This window comes from Callithrix jacchus, chromosome 4, assembly GCF_049354715.1.
Source record: "Callithrix jacchus isolate 240 chromosome 4, calJac240_pri, whole genome shotgun sequence".
NCBI lineage: Eukaryota > Metazoa > Chordata > Mammalia > Primates > Cebidae > Callithrix > Callithrix jacchus.
The window spans coordinates 14,912,617-14,931,017 of record NC_133505.1 but is presented as its reverse complement, the minus strand read 5'-3'; the positions used below and the strand labels follow the sequence as shown (position 1 = coordinate 14,931,017).

Sequence of the window (18,401 nt, the reverse complement as noted above, 5' to 3'; positions counted from 1 at the left end):
GAGAAAGACTCCATCTCAAAAAAAAAAAAAGATGCTGGATTCCACTTGCCCTCCCCTGGTGATGATTCAAAAGCCCATTAGCCTGTTTGAACTAAGATGTAAGACAGTGGCCGCAAACTCCCATCTTAATAATAGCACAAGTACCAAAGGCACCTACTCTTTCTCAAGAGTTCCAAACCCCTCTTAATACAGTTTTACATTCCATGCAATATTTTGTTCTTGATGTTTTCTGATCTTCCAATTGTACTACACCCCTAGGAAACAACAAAAAGATTTTCAATGAATAAAGAAGAAAATCTTAGAAACTTTCCTTCATAAGCATATAGCTATACCCTTGAAAGAACCTTAGCTCATCGTGTGCTCATGAAAATAACACATTATCCTGTATGAGTCAAACCTGAAGATGCCAAATGATGATACCTAAGCTTTTAAAGAAGGTCAGAGAACTGAGCCAACACTTCAGTTTTGTTCTTTAAGGATAAAACGCTGGAGGTTCTGGGTACTTAGTATTATGCAGGAGGGGTGAGGGATGATGTCCTTATTATCCTTGTTTGCTAGATTTGGGCTGGTTGCAAGGTGGGGCTGGAAAGTCCCCTGCTGATACTTGTGACTCAGAGGCACCTTAAAAGTTGATGTGTAAGTGTGAAGGTAAATGCTTTCTTTAAATATGGTTTCTCTTCTTATTTCTCCGTAACCCTCATGGGATGTTTTCCATGATTGAAAGCAGAATGATTTACTGTGACTTCAAAGTTCTGAGGAACTCTTCTATCTAAGCTTGACCTCATCTCTGCTGCCACTGTTTTAGCAAGGGTTCTGGTTAGAAATCTTTTCTACCAAGGGTAGGAAATTTTCCATTATAGGGGTTGGCCCTCTGAAGTTTCACTGAAAAATCAGCTCACAGAAGACAGATTAATTGGAGAAAAGGTGTACAAGTTTTATGTGTATACATGGAAGACTTCAGAATGAAAGCCTGAAGATACAGCGGAAGTTGTCCTTTTTTTTTTTTTAGATGGAGTCTCGCTCTGTAGCCCAGGCTGGAGTGCAGTGGTGCGATTTCAGCTCACTGCAACCTCTGCCTCCCGGGTCCTAGTTCAAGCAATTCTCCTACCTCAGCCTCTCAAGTAGCTGGGATTACAGGCACGAGCCACCATGCCCAGCTAATTTTTTTGTTTTTTAGTAGAGATGGGGTTTCACCATGTTGGCCAGTCTGGGTCTTGAACTCCTGACCTTGTGATCCGCCTGCCTCAGCCTCCTAAAGTGCTGGGATTACAGGCGTGAGCCACAAAATTGTCCATTTTTATGCTTACATTCAACAAAGTATGGGCAGCCATGTAAAAATGTATTGCAACCAGCCTGAGCAATGGAGTGAGACCCCATTTCCACTGGGAAAAAAAAATGTAGCTAGACAGGATGGTGTGTGCCTGTAGTCTCAGCCATTCAGGACGCTGAGGCAGGCTGTTATTGGCTGCTCCCAGTTTCCGGTGACGGTCAGCATTCCGTGACCCGGGGCAGCAACACTCCAGTCTTTTCTCTGTGGCCAAATTACCTTCTCCTGTAATGTCTGTGTAACCTCCTTCTTCCTCACTCGTATAAAAGCATCTGTTTAATGCCCTTAGGGCTCACCTGGATCATCCAGGGTGAACTCCTCATCTCAAGAACCTTAACTTCATAGCATCTGCAGACTCTTTTCCCACATAAGATCACATTCATAGATTCCAGGCATGAAGGCAAGGGCATGTTTTTGGGAAGGAACACCATTCAACCTGCTCTATACACCATATTTATTATTCTGCACATGTAGCTTAAGTTAGTCTTGACAGCAGCTACAAGGGTTTTTAAATTAGCATTCTGACCTGAACCTTCATAAATCATTATTCCTTGAGGACAGCAGCCAAGGACAAGACTAGATTAAGATTCTGAACAGGAGAATGGTTGATAGAGGGAGTTAGACACTCAGAACCAATCGCCAGAGACAAGGCAGGAAATTCACATGCATTAAATATCTTTTCCATTCGCTTTCAAATATGGCCTTGTGGCCAGGTGCTGTGGTTCAAACACAATTTAATAATCAGGCCTTTTATTTTTTCTGGAAAGCCTCAGACTGCTCCTAGAATCCTCAGTGTGGGCAAGTGAAGAATATGGGCATTCCTAGCACTTTGGGAGGCTAAGGCAGGAAGATGGCTTGAGGCCAGGAGTTCACGGCTGCAGCGAGCTATGATCTTGGTATGCAGCGAGCGCTGCTGCACTCCAGTCTGGGCATCAGAGAGTGACCCATCTCAAACAAAAGGGGGGCCTTGTTCGATTCTTATTACAAAATGGATGGACCTAGTCTAATCCATACTTCTGCAAATAGGGAAAGAGGTTCAAGAAGCTAGGTAGCAATGTTCTTAAGTCCCACCAACCAGTAAGGGCAGAGGCAAGATTCTGACCCAAATCTCAGTTCTTGTCTCCAAAGCATACATCCCCTGTCACAACAAGTGGGGATTTCCGGGTGTATCTGGGACCTCCAAGCCAGCTGTTACCACCATATGCCTATGTCCTCCCTCTGCTGGGGTTTCCAATAAGGAGAAGAGGACCGTGCTTCTTAAGGCTTTGACAAAAGTTGGATTCTTGGTCTAGGTCAATAGCTTCTGGATTTGATACACTGTATTAGGAAAGGAGTGGCAAGAAATAATTATGAACGGCGTTCCTGTCTGTTGTGATCATATACGATTACCATCATTGCATCTCCGCAGCTAGAAAACTGAACAGGTAGGACAGGCTTGAAAAATCCCAATGTGACTTTCAGGGTAGGGGATTGAGCAAGGATATATGAAGGTATCAGTGTGACAGTTTAGTAATCAGTTTCTTCTTTCTTCAATAAATTTAAAGAAAAAATCCCAGGGGCAATCAATTTTTTTGTGTGAAAACTAATTATGACACTTTGAATTTAAAAAACATATTTTGAGGAAAGGAAAGCAAATGCATGGAAGATAAAACAACTTGGTTTTCAATATTAACACTTAAGTATAAATTTTGAATGTCTCTTTGGTGGGTAAGGAAACTTTTTCATTCTAACTATGAAGAACTGAAGAGAGAATTTCTTCTCTGGTCATATGCACAAACTTGAGATGGGTTTTTGCTTCACCTTAAACATAGTTGAATAACATCGGCATACAAGAATTTGAGGAGACCATTGTTAATAGATGGATGATAATAGTTCCACCTGCCTGAGAGAAACTTTAAGGAGAAAGCTCCTGACAGCTCAGCCCTTGGTAAGAGTGTATTTCTGCTAAAGATGGAGGTTAAATGCTTAGAATTGCTGAACAGTTACCTCCTTTGCAAGGGTTATTAAGCAGGGTGGCCGATTTTTAATTAGATTTAAATGTGTGAATTATTAATGGTTTAATGACAAACACAATTTAATAATCAGGCCTTTTATTTTTTCTGGAAAGCCTCAGACTGCTCCTAGAATCCTCAATGTGGGCATGTGAAGAATATGGGCATTCATGGGTCTCAGAAGTTTTTCTGTTTTATCTTGTAGACAAGGGCACAAACAGTTAATTCGATTTTATTGACTGTCTCTTCATAGTCAAGATATAGTGTTAATGCCTCAGGCGGCTTGGAGAGCCACGCCAGGACACAGCCATATTGCTTGGCTTAATTGCCTGCTCTCTCATCCTCCTGGATCCAGTTCTTGGAAGTGTTTTACTTTTCACAGGAATACTTCCAGAGGATGTCAACTGATTAGCCAATCAAGCTGGGTGCTGATAAGATGTACAACCCTCCAGGCACATTTAAAACCTATTAGTGGATTCTTCCAGAGAGAAAGCCTTGTGAGGCATACAGAGATGAAGCTGTGATAGTGGAATAACAGATCTGGGGTTAATACTTCCTGGCGGGGGAGCCTGCCTTGAGTGTCTCATGTCTCTCCAATGATGGCAGATACCTCCTTTCTAACTAGGAGCTGACTGAACTGGCCATTCTGAAAGCAGTAGCTGTGGCTATAGCTGAAATGACAGGTGCACATGCTCAGTGTAAAAAGGACTCTGATCATTTAAGTCATCCTCACACTTGATCACCAGTGTCTGCAAATTCCAAAAGCCAAGTGCACTTGGTACCATGGACTCTCCATTCCCTGTGGCTTAAGGCTGTCTCTGGCCATCACTCACAAAGTCTGGGGCATGCTCAGTCTTCTGGAATTCATAGCTATCGGTCAGGATGATGGTGTCTTTCTACGTTGAAATAATGTCTTTCAGATGTTACTAAAATTTTAAGCAAACACTGTTTTGGCAAAGATGTCACCCAGAGGCTATTTGCATTTATGATAGCAGGTACATTTAGTAATAATAATCTGTAATATTTACAGAAAACTTATTGACCATTAACTTTTGTCTTCGAACAACTGTATGAGGGAGGTAATACTATCCTAATTTACAGATGAGAAAACAGACAGAGAGGTCAAGTAACTTGCAGAAGGTGATACAGCTGGTAAGTAGCAGAGCTGGTTCCAAAGCCCACACTCATAACTATAATGCTAAAAGTTGCATATGTAATCTATCTGATTCTTACTTCAGTTGTGTAAATGATTTTGCCACAAGGATGAAGACAACTTGAACAAGGGAAATATGGCACAGCAGGGAGGCACTAGAGCATGATAGTTTAAAGCATGGATTCCTGTGTCACCTAGTAATGAGTTGATCCCCCAGGTCTAGCACATACAGCTGTGAAAGCTTGGGCAAAATGTCTTAGGACCTCAATTTCCTCATCTGCAAAATGGGGACAACAAGGGTACATAACTCATAGGATTCTAACAGTTATATGTGACAATTGTGACAATACCTAACCTCAATTGAATGCTTCTTTTTGTGGCAATGATGAGAAAGATAGAAGTGATTAGCTTTGCCTTTGGCATGTAAATATTTACATTAGTTATTATTATTTTATCACTGCCTTGCAAACCCACTTTGATAAACTTCAAGAGATTATCAACTTCTTTTGCCATACCAGAATTCTGACCCCAGAGGTTCGATCCAATACAGCTGAATAGGAACAGCTCCAGAGTGCAGTTCCCAGCAAGCACAATGCAAAGGGTGACTGCTCACTGCATTTCCAAACAAGTTTTCACTGCCCACAGACCAGGAGATTCCTGGACTGAAAAGCACCATGAGTTTTCAGCATGGCTGGTGCCGTGGGTTGGCGCACAGAAACTCACACAAATCTGGACAGCCATTTCAACTGACACTTGGAATGCCTGGGAGACAGAGCCTCCAACTGAACTGAAAGGGAGGGGGCTGAGACAGGGAGCCAAGCGATCTGGCTCAGCAGGTACCGCCCCCATGAAACAAGCAATCTAAAATGCTCTGGATTGAGAGATTCGCAGAAAGCACAGCTGGATCCGGGATGGTCCAGCTCAGTGGAGGAAAGGGCATCTGCCACTACCAAGGCAGTCCGTCAATACTGAGGCAGTTCATACAGCAGCTGGGTGGAGCCTGTGGTAGCTCAGCAACACCTCTGCTGGCAGACTGTGACTAGACTACTCCATGCTGGGTAGGGCATCTCTGAAAAAAGGCAGAAGCACGTCAGGAACTTATAAATAAAGCCAACCTTCCTAGATCAGAGCAACTGGGAAAAGAGGAGGTTATGAGTTCCACTGCAGCAGACTTAAAGGTACCTCTGCCCAGCAGCTCTGCATGGAACAACAGAGCTCCCAGCACAGCACTTGAGCTCCTATAAGGGACAGACTGTCTCCTCAAGCAGCTCCCTAACCTCCTTATACCCAAAGAGATACCTCATAAAGGAGAGCTCAGGCTGACATCTGGCAGGTACCCTTCTGGGAAGAAGATAACAGAAGAAGAAACCAGCAGCAGCCCTTACCATTCTGCAATCCCTATGGGTGATCCCCAGGCAAGCAGGGTCTGGAGTGGACCTCCAGCAGTCCTGCAGCAAAGGGGCCTGACTGTTAGAAGGAAAACTAAGAAACAGAAAGAAATAGCTTCATCATCAACAAAAAGGATGTCCCTTCAGAGACCCCACTGGAAAGTCACCAACTACAAAGACCACAGGTAGATAGAGTCACTAAGACGGGAAGAAACCAGTGCAAAAAGGATGAAAACACCAAAACCAGAATGCCTCTCCTCCTCTAAGGGATCACAACTCCTCAACAGCTAGGGATCAGAGATGGATGGAGAATGAATCTGATGGATCGACAGAAACAGGCTTCAGAAGGTGGGTAATAACAAGCTTCTCAGAGCTAAAAGAACATGTGCTAACCCAATGCAAATAAACTAAGAACCTAGAAAAAAGGTTAGATGAGATGCTAACTAGAATAAACAGCTTAGAGAAGAATATAAACGACTTGATGGAGCTGAAAAAACACAGCATGAGAACTTCATGAAGCATATACAAGTTTCAATAGCCAAATTGACCAAGCAGAAGAAAGGATATCAGAGATTGAAAATCAACTCAATGAAATAAAATGAGAAGGCAAGAATAGAGAAAAAAGAGTGAAAATAAATGAACAAAGCCTCCAAGAAATATGGGATTATGTGAAAAGACCTAATCTATGTTTGATAGGTGTACCTGAATGTGATGGAGAGAATGAATCCAAGCTGGAAAACCCTCTTCAGGATATTATCCAGGAGAACTTCCCCAACCTAGCAAGGCAGGCCAATATTCAAGTCCAGGAAATATAGAGAACACTACAAAGATATTCCTCAAAAAGAGCAACCCCAAGGCACATAATTGTCAGGTTCGCCAGGGTTGAAATGAAGGAAAAAATGCTAAGGATAGCCAGAGAGAAAGTTCAGTTTACCCATAAAGGGAAGCCCATCCAAATCACAGTGGATCTCTTGGCAGAAACCCTACAAGTCAGAAGAGAGTGGGGGCCAATATTTAACATCCTTAAAGAAAAGAACTTTTAACCTAGAATTTTATATCCATCCAAACTAAGCTTCATAAGCAAAGGAGAAATGAAATCCTTTACGGACAAGCAATTGCTGAGAGACTTCATCACCACCAGCCCTGCATTACAAGAGCTCCTGAAAGAAGCACTAAACATAGAAAGGAACAACCAGTACCAGCCACTCCAAAAACATACCAAATGGCAAAGAACATCCACACAATGAAGAAAATGTGTCAACTAATGGGCAAAACAACCAGCTAGCATCAAAATGGCAGGATCAAATTCACACATAACAATATTAACCTTAAATGTAAATGGGCTAAAAGCCCCAATCAAAAGACACAAACTGGCAAATTGGATAAAAAGTCAAAACCCATCGGTGTACTGTATTAAGGAAACCCATCTCCCATGCTAGGGCACACATAGCCTAAAAATAAAGGGATGGAGGAAGATTTATCAAGCAAATAGAGAGAAAAAAAAAAAAAAAAAAAGCAGGAGTTACAATCCTAGCCTCTGATAAAATAGACTTTAAACCAACAAAGATCAAAAAAAGATGAAGGGCATTACATAATGGTAAAAGGATCAATGCAACAAGAAAAGCTAATGATCCTAAATTCATATGCACCCAATACAGGAGCACCCAGGTACATAAAGCAGGTTCTTAATGACCTGCAAAGAGACTTAGACTCCCACACAATGATATTGGGAGACTAACACTCTGCTGTCAATATTAGACAGATCAACGAGACAGAAAATTAACACGGATATCCAGGATTTGAACTCATTTCTGGACCAAAAAAACCTAATAGACATCTGCAGAAATATCCACCTCAAATCCACAGAATATGCATTCTTCTCAGCACCGCATTGCACCTATTCGAAAATTGACCACATAATTGGAAGTAAATCACTCCTTAGCAAATACAAAAGAATGGAAATCATAACAGTCTCTCAGACCATAGGGAAATCAAATTAGAACTCAGAACTAAGAAAATAACTCAGAATTGCACAACTTCATAGAAACTGAACAACTGGCTCTTGATGTTGACTGGATAAACAATAAAATGAAGGCAGAAATAAAGATGCTCTTCAAAACCAACAAGAATGAAGACACAATATACCAGAGTCTCTGGGACACATTTAAAGCAGTGTCTAGAGGGAAATTTAAAGGAATAAATCTCCACCAGAGAAGCGAGGAAAGATTAAAAATCGACACCCTATCATCAAAATTGAAAGAGCTAGAGGAGCAAGATAAAAATAACTCAAAAGCTAGCAGAAGACAAGAAGTAACTAAGATCAGAGCAGAACTGAAGGAGAAAGAGACACAAAAAAACCCTTCAAAAATTCGTAAGTCCAGGAGCTGGTTTTTTGAAAAGATCAACAAAATAGACAGACCACTAGCCAGATTAATAAAAAAGAAAAAGGAGAAGAATCAAATAGATGTAATAAAGAACAAAAAAGGGGATATCACCACCGATTCCACAGAAGTACAAACTACCAACAGAGATTACTACAAACAACTCTATGCCCATAAACCAGTAAACCTGGAAGAAATGGATACATTCCTGGACACTTACACCCTCCCAAGCCTAAACCAGGAAGAAGCTGAAACCTTGAACAGACCAATAACGAGGGCTGAAGTTGAGGCAGCAATTAATAGCCTACCAACCAAAAAAAGTCCAGGTTCAGATGGGTTCACAGCTGAATTCTACCAGATGTAGAAAGAGGAGCTGGTTCCATTCCTTCTGAAACTATTCCAAACAATTCAAAAGAGGGAATCCTTTCCAAATCATTTTATGAGACCAACATCATCCCGATACCAAAACCTGGCTAAGACTCAACAAGAAAAGAAAGCTTCAGGCCAATATTCATGATGAACATCAATGCAAAAATCTTCAATAAAATACCGGCAAACCAATTGCAACAGGACATCAAAAAGCTTATCCATCACAATTGAGTAGGTTTCATCCTACTCGATGCAAGTAGGGGATTCAAGGTTGGTTCAACATATGCAAGTCCATAAACGTAATTCACCACATAAACAGAACCAAAGACAAAAACCACATGATTATCTCAATAGATGCAGAGAAGGCCTTCAATAAAATTCAACAGCCCTTTATGCTAAAAACTCTCAATAAACTAGGTATTGACGGAATGTATATCAAAATAATAAAAGCTATTTATAACAAACCTACAACCAATATCATACTGAATGGGCAAAAACTGGAAGCATTCCCTTTGAAATACGGCACTAGAAAAGGATGCCCTCTCACCACTCCTGTTCAATATAGTGTTGGAAGTTCTAGCCAGAGCAATTAGGCAAGAAAAAAAAAAGGGTATTCAATTAGGAAAGGAGGAAGTCAAATTGTCACTATTTGCAGACAACATGATCGTATATTTAGAAGACCCTATCAACTCAGCCCCAAATCCTCTTAAACTGATAAGCAACTTCAGCAAAGTCTCAGGATACAAAATCAATGTGCAGAAATCACAAGCATTTCTATACACCAGTAGCAGACTAAGAGAGAGCCAAATCACAAGTGAACTCCCATTCACAATTGCTACAAAGAGAATAAAATATATAGGAATACAACTAACAAAGGATGTAAAGGACCTCTTCAAGGAGAACTACAAACCACTGCTCAAGGAAATCAGAGAGGACACAAACAGATGGAGAAACATTCCATGCTCATGGTTAGGAAGAATCAGTATCATGAAAATGGCCATACTGCCTAAAGTAATTTACAGATTCAAAGCTATCCCCATCAATCTACCAAAGACCTTCTTCATAGAACTGGAAAAAACCACCTTAAACTTCATATGGAACCAAAAGAGAGCCCACATAGCCAAGACAATCCTAAGCAAAAAGAACAAAGCTGGAGGCATCATGCTACCTGATTTCAAGCTGTACTACAAGGCTACAGTAATCAAAACAGCATGGTACTGGTACCAAAACAGAGATACAGACCAATGGAACAGAGCAGAGGCCTTGGAGGCAACACCACACATCTACAACCATCTCATCTTTGACAAACCTGACAAAAACAAGCAATGGGGAAAGGATTCCCTGTTGAATAAATGGTATTAGGGAAACTGGCTAGCAGTGTGCAGAAAGCAGAAACTGGACCCCTTCCTGACTCCTTACACTAAAATTAACTCCAGATGGATTAAAGACTTAAACGTAACACCTAACACCATAAAAACCCTAGAAGAAAACCTAGGCAAAACCATTTAGGACATAGGCATAGGCAAGGACTTCATGACTAAAACACCAAAACTATTGGCAGCAAAAGCCAAAATAGACAAATGGGACCTAATCAAACTCCACAGCTTCTTCACAGCAATAGAAACAATCATTAGAGTGAATGGGCAACCAACACAATGGGAAAAAATTTTTGCAATCTACCCATCTGACAACGGGCTAATATCCAGAATCTACAAAGAACTAAAACAGATTTACAAGAAAAAAACAAGCCCATTCAAAAGTGGGTGAAGGATATGAACAGACACTTTACAAAAGAAGACATATATGAGGCCAACAAACATATGAAATTTGCTCATCATCACTGATCATTAGAGAAATGCAAATCAAAACCACATTGAGATACCATCTCACGCCAGTTAGAATGGTGACATTAAAAAATCTGGAGACAACAGATGCTGGAGAGGATGTGGAGAAATAGGAACACTTTTACACTGTTGGTGGGAGTGTAAATTAGTTCAACCATTGTGGAAGACAGTGTGGCGATTCCTCAAGGACCTAGAAATAGAAATTCCATTCAACCCAGCAATCCCATTACTTGGTATATACCCAAAGGATTATAAATCATTCTATTGTAAAGACACATGTGCACATATATTCATAGCAGCACTGTATTCAATAGCAAAGACCTGGAATCAACCTAAATGTCCACTGATGATAGACTGGACAAGAAAAATGTGGCACAAACACACATGGAATATTATGCGGCCATAAAAACTGATAAGTTCATGTCCTTTGCAGGGACATGGATAAATCTGGAAACTATCATTCTCAGCAAACTGACACAATAACAGAAAATCAAACACTGCATGTTCTCACTCATAGGCTGGTGTTGAACAATGAAGACACAGGGACACAGGGAGGGGAGCATCACACACTGGGGTCTGTTGGGGGGGGCAAGTGAGGGACAGTGGGGGGGCTGAGGAGGTCGTGGAGGGATAACATGGGGAGAAATGCTAGATGTAGGTGACGGGGATGGAGGCAGGTAACCACATTGCACGTGTGCACCTTGCAACAATCCTGCATGATCTGCACATGTACCCCAGAACCTAAAGTACAATAAAAAAGAAAGAAAAAGAATTCTGACCCACCAAATATGGTTCTTTATAAGTGGGTCAGGAATGGAGCCTGGAAATCTTTTTTGTTATGTACAATTTCACCTATAATTTATTTTCCATTTTAATCCAATGCATAATTGAACACACTTTTAGAATATCACATTATGCATTGCTTCTGTTACTCTCAGAAACACTTCATCTTTGTCATAGGATATTACTAAATCTAGCTGAATTTCCAACTTCCCAAGAACCTGATAAACAGGTTCATTTTTCTTCACAGATTAATAAAAAGGAAATTAACTCCTGATTCTTATCTACAGTTTAAGGGGAAAAATACTGTTAAAATGACTTGAAAACATAGTCACAGTCAAAATGATGGGGTTATTCTGCATCTGTCAGAGGTACTCAGGAGCTGCAAACTAGCACCTGCAATAACAGCCTTGATTTTCTAATCCATTTCACAATCCACTCTTGGCAAGAAGCTCTTTCTACTTTTTGAACTGTCAGATTCTTGGGCTGAGCAAATTGGGTACAGCTTTTCGATTACACAATGAGTTCCTTCCCAGCTAAAAACTGATTTCACATTACCAGCATGATTTATCAAGGAGAGAGCCATCTTAAGGCACAAGTCTAAATTATAGAGGTGTCCTTGGGGTGTAAGCAAAAGCACTGCGGAATTTCAGATATAATAAAACAGAGTGAGCCTGCTATGACCTATGTCCTAGATCCAAAAGACGCTCATCTGATAGTCTGGGAGAGCTGGCACCAACTCCCCAGTTTATTAGGGGGCCACTGTTTCATATTTCCAGGCCAGGAAGCCCTATTTCTTGGTAGCTAGAAGTGTATTCATTAAAAAAAAACAAAACAAACTAAGTTTGGATCACTCTTACCAAGCAATCAAGCATAGTCTCTTGATTGGGGCCAGCTGGAAGCCAGCTAGTTGGGTCAAGATAGCTGACTTCTTTCCAATTAATGCTTTTTGCCCCTCCTCTATAGGCCTGCCCAAGGCGTTCAGTGCCTATGTTTCCCTCTTCCTTCAAGCAAAACCAGCTCTCACACCCTTTATATATATATTTTTGAGCTGGAGTCTCACACTGTTGTCCAGGCTGGAGTGCAGTGGCATGATCTTGGCTCACTGCAACTTCTGCCTCCCAGGTTCAAGTGATTCTCCTGCCTCAGCATCCCAAGTAGCTGGGACTACAGGTGCCCACCACCACACCCAGCTAATTTTTTGTATTTTTAGTGGAGACAGGGTTTCATCATGTTGGTCAGGCTGGTCTCAAACCCCTGACCTGGTGATGTGCCCACCTCAGCCTCCCAAAGTGCTAGGATTACAAGCCTGAGCCACCACACCCAGCTGCTCTCACACCCTTTAATCAAGCATCAGTACAGCTGACCCTCAACCAATGCAGGAATTAGAGGCACTGACCTAGTGCACAGTAAAAAACCTGCATAACTTGTGACTCCTCCAAAACTTTAATAATAGCCCCCTTGGACCAGAAGCCTCACCAAAAACATAAACCAATAATATATGTGATTAACACATATTTTATATAGATATTATATACTATATTTGTTGATAAAGTAAACTAGATAAGATGTTCTTAAGAAATTCATAAAGGGCCAAATGTGGTGGCTCATGCCTGTAATCCCAACACTTTGGGAGGCTGAGGGGGGTGAATTGCTTGAGCCCAGGAGTTTAAGACGAGCCTGAGAAACAGAGCAAATACAAAAAATACAAAAAGTCGCTGGGAATGATGGCACATGTCTGTTTTCAGCTACTTGGGAGGCTCAGCTGGGAGGATCACTTGGGATGGGAAGTCGAGGCTGCAGTGAGCTATGATTGTGCCACTGCACTCCACCTTGGGCAACAGAGCAAGACCCTGTATCAAAAAAAAAAAAAAAAATCATAAGGAAGAGAAAATATATTTACCATTTGTTAAAGGGAAGTGGACCATCATAAAGTCTTCATCCTCATCATCTTCATGTTAAATAGGCTGAGGAGGAGGAGGGAGAGGATGAGTTGGTCTTGCTGTCTCACCTGTGGCAGAGACAGAAAAAAATCCACAATTCACATATAAGTGGACTTGCACAGTACAAACCCATGTTGTTCAAGAGTCAACAGTACTGGGCCGGGCGCGGTGGCTCACGCCTGTAATCCCAGCACTTTGGGAGGCCGAGGCGGGTGGATCACGAGGTCAGGAGATCGAGACCATCCTTGTCACATGGTGAAACCCCATCTCTACTAAAAATACAAAAAAAAAAAAAAAATAAAAATAAGCTGGGCACGGTGGCGCGTGCCTGTAATCCCAGCTACTCAGGAGGCTGAGGCAGGAGAATTGCCTGAACCCAGGAGGCGGAGGTTGCGGTGAGCCGAGATCGCGCCATTGCACTCCAGCCTGGGTAACAAGAGCGAAACTCCGTCTCAAAAAAAAAAAGAGTCAACAGTACTGTAAAGTGCTTGTATCTTCTTAAGGCTTTTACTATTGCTCTTCCAACTCATTATACTGACAGGGGCTAAATCCCTAATTATAGGGTCAGGGGACAGTGTGATAGAGGAACAATTGAATGAGAAGACTGGATGTTCAAAGTCTGGGTTTTAGATCTGCTATCTAGCAGGCTTTTCAGCCACCCATTCATCTTGGCCCTCAGTTTCTTTATCTGTCAAATGGCTAGGTTGGAGAATCTGAATTTTTATAACTCATAGGGTCATGGATCATTTGCGATGCTCATTCTGGAGAAGAGGAAAGCAAAATACAGCGTTATTTCTTTTTTCTGCTCTGATCTGCAATTCTAGCAGAGTTAGAATCTAAACTCATAGAGGAACATTTTGAGGATTGTTCCTCAAAAAAAATAAGCTGGGCACGGTGGCGCGTGCCTGTAATCCCAGCTACTCAGGAGGCTGAGGCAGGAGAATTGCCTGAATCCAGGGGGCGGAGGTTGCGGCGAGCCGAGATCGTGCCATTGCACTCCAGCCTGGGTAATAAGCGAAACTCCGTCACAAAGAAAAGAAAAGAAAGTGGCAAGGTCTCTCAATTTTCCCAGTGTCTACCACAAGACTGGCCCCATGCATAATATCTGTCTTGAAAGACAATTCTGGGCAAATTCTTGTGATCCCGGATGGGAAGTCCCAGCGGCTCTGCTTCTTTGCCCATCCCCAACATGCTTGTGTTCAAAGAATCCGGATTTCTTTAGACTCAGGAATCCAGCATAAGATGTGTAGTTGTACCTGAGACAGTGCCAAAGAACACACTTTACCTGAGCCAGCTTCAACCATGGGTGGTGGGCAGATGACCAGCTAGTGTTCTTGGAAGAGGATCAAAGGTCTCATGTTACGCCTCATCGCTTATCTGTTAGGGTGGTCGACTTGTCTCAATCTCCCAGGGATGTTCTCAGTTTTAAAACTGAAACTCCCGGATCCACAGAATGCCCTCAGTCCCAAGAAAACAGAATTGTTGCTCATTCTGTAGTTTCCGGAGCTCTGAATGTCTGTAATTGGGAGAATATACCTTATACTCTACATTCAGTACAAATAATAACAAATTTCTGCCTGTTGGCACGTTACCTTATCAAACTTGGAGCTTTTGTTTGAGATGGCCTGCTGCAAATAGAGACTTCTATGGAGTATGTAAAGTTTATTTTGAGGCAGGGAGACTCTCAAATCAGCCAAAACCTGGATACAGTGAGAAACCTCGAGATTGTTGTTTGGGAAAGCAGTGTCACAGGTGTGTTCTCACGAGCACGAGCCATGCTCCAGATTGATGCTCCCAAATGCAGGGTTGATTTGCAATCAAGCTGCTTCCCACCTGAGTAAGTCTGTTGCTTAAGAAGCAGGTGAGTGGCCACAGAGAATTGTTTGTTTAACCAGGAACTACAGTTATTGGTTCTCTTCAGCCAGCGTGGGACAACTGGGTAATTACAATTGCAAGGGGCCGACTCTAACTTAAAGGTACATACACAGGCTCAAATGTGGATATTCTTAGTTTAAATGTGTGTCCCCACCCGAATCTCATATTGAAATGTAATTCCCAATGTTGGAGATGAGGCCTGGTGGGAGGTGATTGGATTGTGGAGCCAGATTTCTCACGAATGTACACAGAATGAGTTGCCCACCCTTGTTCTAATTGAAGGGAGAAAGCGATTCCCAAAATTCATGAAATGAATGAATTGGGGATGTTCCAGGGAGAAATGGGCACCTTCCAGGAAAAGAAAAGAGCATTGGCATTTGTTGAATACCGTGCCAGGCATTTAGCACATATCATTTCATTTGATTCTTTCGGTAACCTTCCGTGTACATCACCACCCCTCTACACTGGGTCCATTGCACAGATGAGGAAAAGGAGGCTCAGGCCCAGGGAGACAGTAAGGGCTTGCGCAAGTTTACGTGGCTGTCTGACCTCCATGCTTTATTCAGTCTACACAGTTAAACTATGAGAGTGTCCACATCTGAGCCTGCGTATGTACCTTTAAGTTAGAGTTTGCCCCTCACAATTGTAATTACCCAGTTTTCCCAGGTTGGCTGAAGAGAACCAGTAACTGTAGCTCCTGGTTAAACAAACAATTCTCTGTGGCCATCAAGGACATTAGATTCCATCAGCATAGTTTGGAAGCATCACACCTGCTTCTTAAGTAACAGCCTTACTCAGGTGGGACAGAGGACAGAGAATGGACTTCATCAGTTTGCCCCAGGAGGCCCTGTGTGCACAGGAATTATCTGCTAATTTTTGAGACTAGGGAAGTCCACAGTGGGACAGTTCTTTAGCACAGCTTCATGTGCCAGTGCCAGAAGGCAACAGAGGCTCAGATGTGGATGCTGACATAGTTTGGATGTGTGTTCCCACCCGAATCTCACACTGAAATGTAATCCCCAATGTTGGAGGTGGGGCCTGATGGGAAGTGATTGGATAATGGGGCCAGATTTCTCATGAATGATTCAGCACCGTTGCTCTTGGTGTTGTACTTGAGATAGTGAGTTCTTGTGAGAGCTGGTAGTTTAAAAGATTAAAAGATCTTTTAATTAAAAGTTTAAAAGATCACTCTCTTGATCCTGCTTTAGCTACGTGAAGTGCCTGCTCTCACTTCGCCTTCTGCCATGATTGTAAGCATCCCCAGAAGAGGCCTCCCCAGAAGCCAAGAGATGTTGGTGCCATGCTTGTAAAGCCTGCAGAATCATAAGCCAATTAAACCTCCTTTCTCATAAATTATACAGTCTCAGGTATTTCTTTATAGAAATGTAAGAATGGCCTAATACAGATACCAAAGACCAAATGTACCCAGACAGCAAACAGAACTACTGGAAGGCACAGGAACCAGTAGAGGTAGCCAAGCAAAATTCCCAGGTGGCCCACAGCTGAGGGCTGGAGAGTGGCGTCCCAAATATACACTTGAGCATCAGAGGGGGGCATGCAGCTCAACACCACCCTGGGCCCACTCCCTGGAGATTCTGATTCAGGGAATCTGACGCAGGATGGGAAGGTGCATTTTAAAGAAGCCGACTTAGGCACTGCCAATTTGGGAACTACTGATTTACAAGGTAGAACCCAGAACCCAGAAAACGAGGCCTATATCCTGTTCCTTTCTCAGCTACAGACTAACTTTGAAGAACAATTATAAATCTTAGGTGCCTTCTGTGATGGTGTGAATAAGTAAGTTGCCTTGTGGGTTGTCAAAACATGGTACAGCACTCATTTATCATCTTCATGCCTCAGCTTCCCTGAATGCATGATGAAGCAATATCTGAAAGCACTTTTCTGAAATCTTGTGAGGATAAGTTCAATGCAAACATAGAGTACTATGAGCTCTTTGGAGAGGAATTCCATGTCTATTACAATAGTACTTAACTGTAGTAGCCAAATGAAGTGCCATTTAAAAATTCTTGATCATCTTGAAGATACAGTTCTTGAGTCATGAAGCCCATAATAATCTCTTAATTATTCAGATGAAAATCAATTGGAACTACGTGCATCATCTTTCTGTACTTGGAGGGGAAAGCAGCTATCAAGAGTCCTTTTCTTCTTTTTCCTCCTGACCACAAGCACTTTATGTAAACTACCGGTCTGTGTTCATGGGTAGAGGGACCACTCCTCAACCAGTTCACTTGAGTTCCTATTTCACTGGGTAGCTAATACAGGAAACCTTAGCAGAGTCTCTGGTGTACAAATTGACTTTGTTTCAAAAGTTCATTTAGAACTTGGAAACCGACAATGTGTTTAAACTGCGGTTAGCTCACCTCCCTTCCCTCACATCCATAAAGGTATCATTTAACAGTTACCCGAAGTCCTGAATAAAGAAAGTGAGAGAACTTGGTGATTATATTTAGGACCGTGTTTATGGGGTAACACACAGAGCAAAGAAAAAACAGTTTCCTGACACAGTGACATCTGGGACTGGGGACACCTGTCTTCCCCTAGGAAAAAGGACAGTCTCCCTCTTCAGCTGGCCAAGGGGAGAACACTCGGCTGCATGTCAAAGTTGGTGGTGGCTCCTGTGACCTGGCTGGGCTAGGTTGGGTTTGGATTTTAAGGTGTAAGAATAAGATTGTTGGCTCTTCAGTTGTGGGATGGAGATATTCAGAATCAACCTGTGTCCATCAGTAGATGAATGGATAAAGAAACTGCGGCGTATGAATACAGTGGAATACTATGCAGCCTTTAAAAAGAAGAAAATTCTATCACGTGTGACACAAGGATGGAATTAGAGAACATTATGCTAAATGAAATGAGTCAGGCACAGAAAGATAAATACTGCATGTTCTCACTTTATGTGGGATCTAAAACAAACTCACAGAAGCAGAGAGTAGAATGGCAGTTACTAGAGGCGGGGGGTGGAGGGGAAAATGAGGAGATGATGGTTAAAAGGTACAAAGTCTCAGTTAAACAGAAGGAATATGGTTTTTTTCCTGAGTTCTGTTGAACAGCATGGTGAATAGAGTTAATAGAGCATTGTACATGTCAAATTGCTAAGAGAACACATTTCAAATGTTCTCACTACAAAAAGTGGTAAGCATTTGAGGTGATAGAGATGCTAATTAGCTTGATTTAATTATCCCACATTGTATTCATAAATCATGATAACCTCACCTTATACTCCATTATATATAAATAATGATAGTCAATTTACAGTAAAACAAAAAATCCCAAGTATTTGGGAAGTGCAGCAATTCACCTGTCAAACCACGTCTTCCAAAGTTCCTCACACC

General features: G+C 42.0%; 1 long non-coding RNA gene across 1 annotated transcript in view; it reads right to left on the bottom strand.

The window, feature by feature from the left end:
- Positions 1-18,401, bottom strand: part of LOC128931700 (uncharacterized) — a 186,427-nt gene that overhangs the window by 107,126 nt on the left and 60,900 nt on the right. The window contains exon 4 of the long non-coding RNA XR_013533710.1: positions 13,137-13,244. This is a non-coding gene — a long non-coding RNA (uncharacterized LOC128931700). The remainder of the gene's footprint in view (positions 1-13,136; positions 13,245-18,401) is intronic.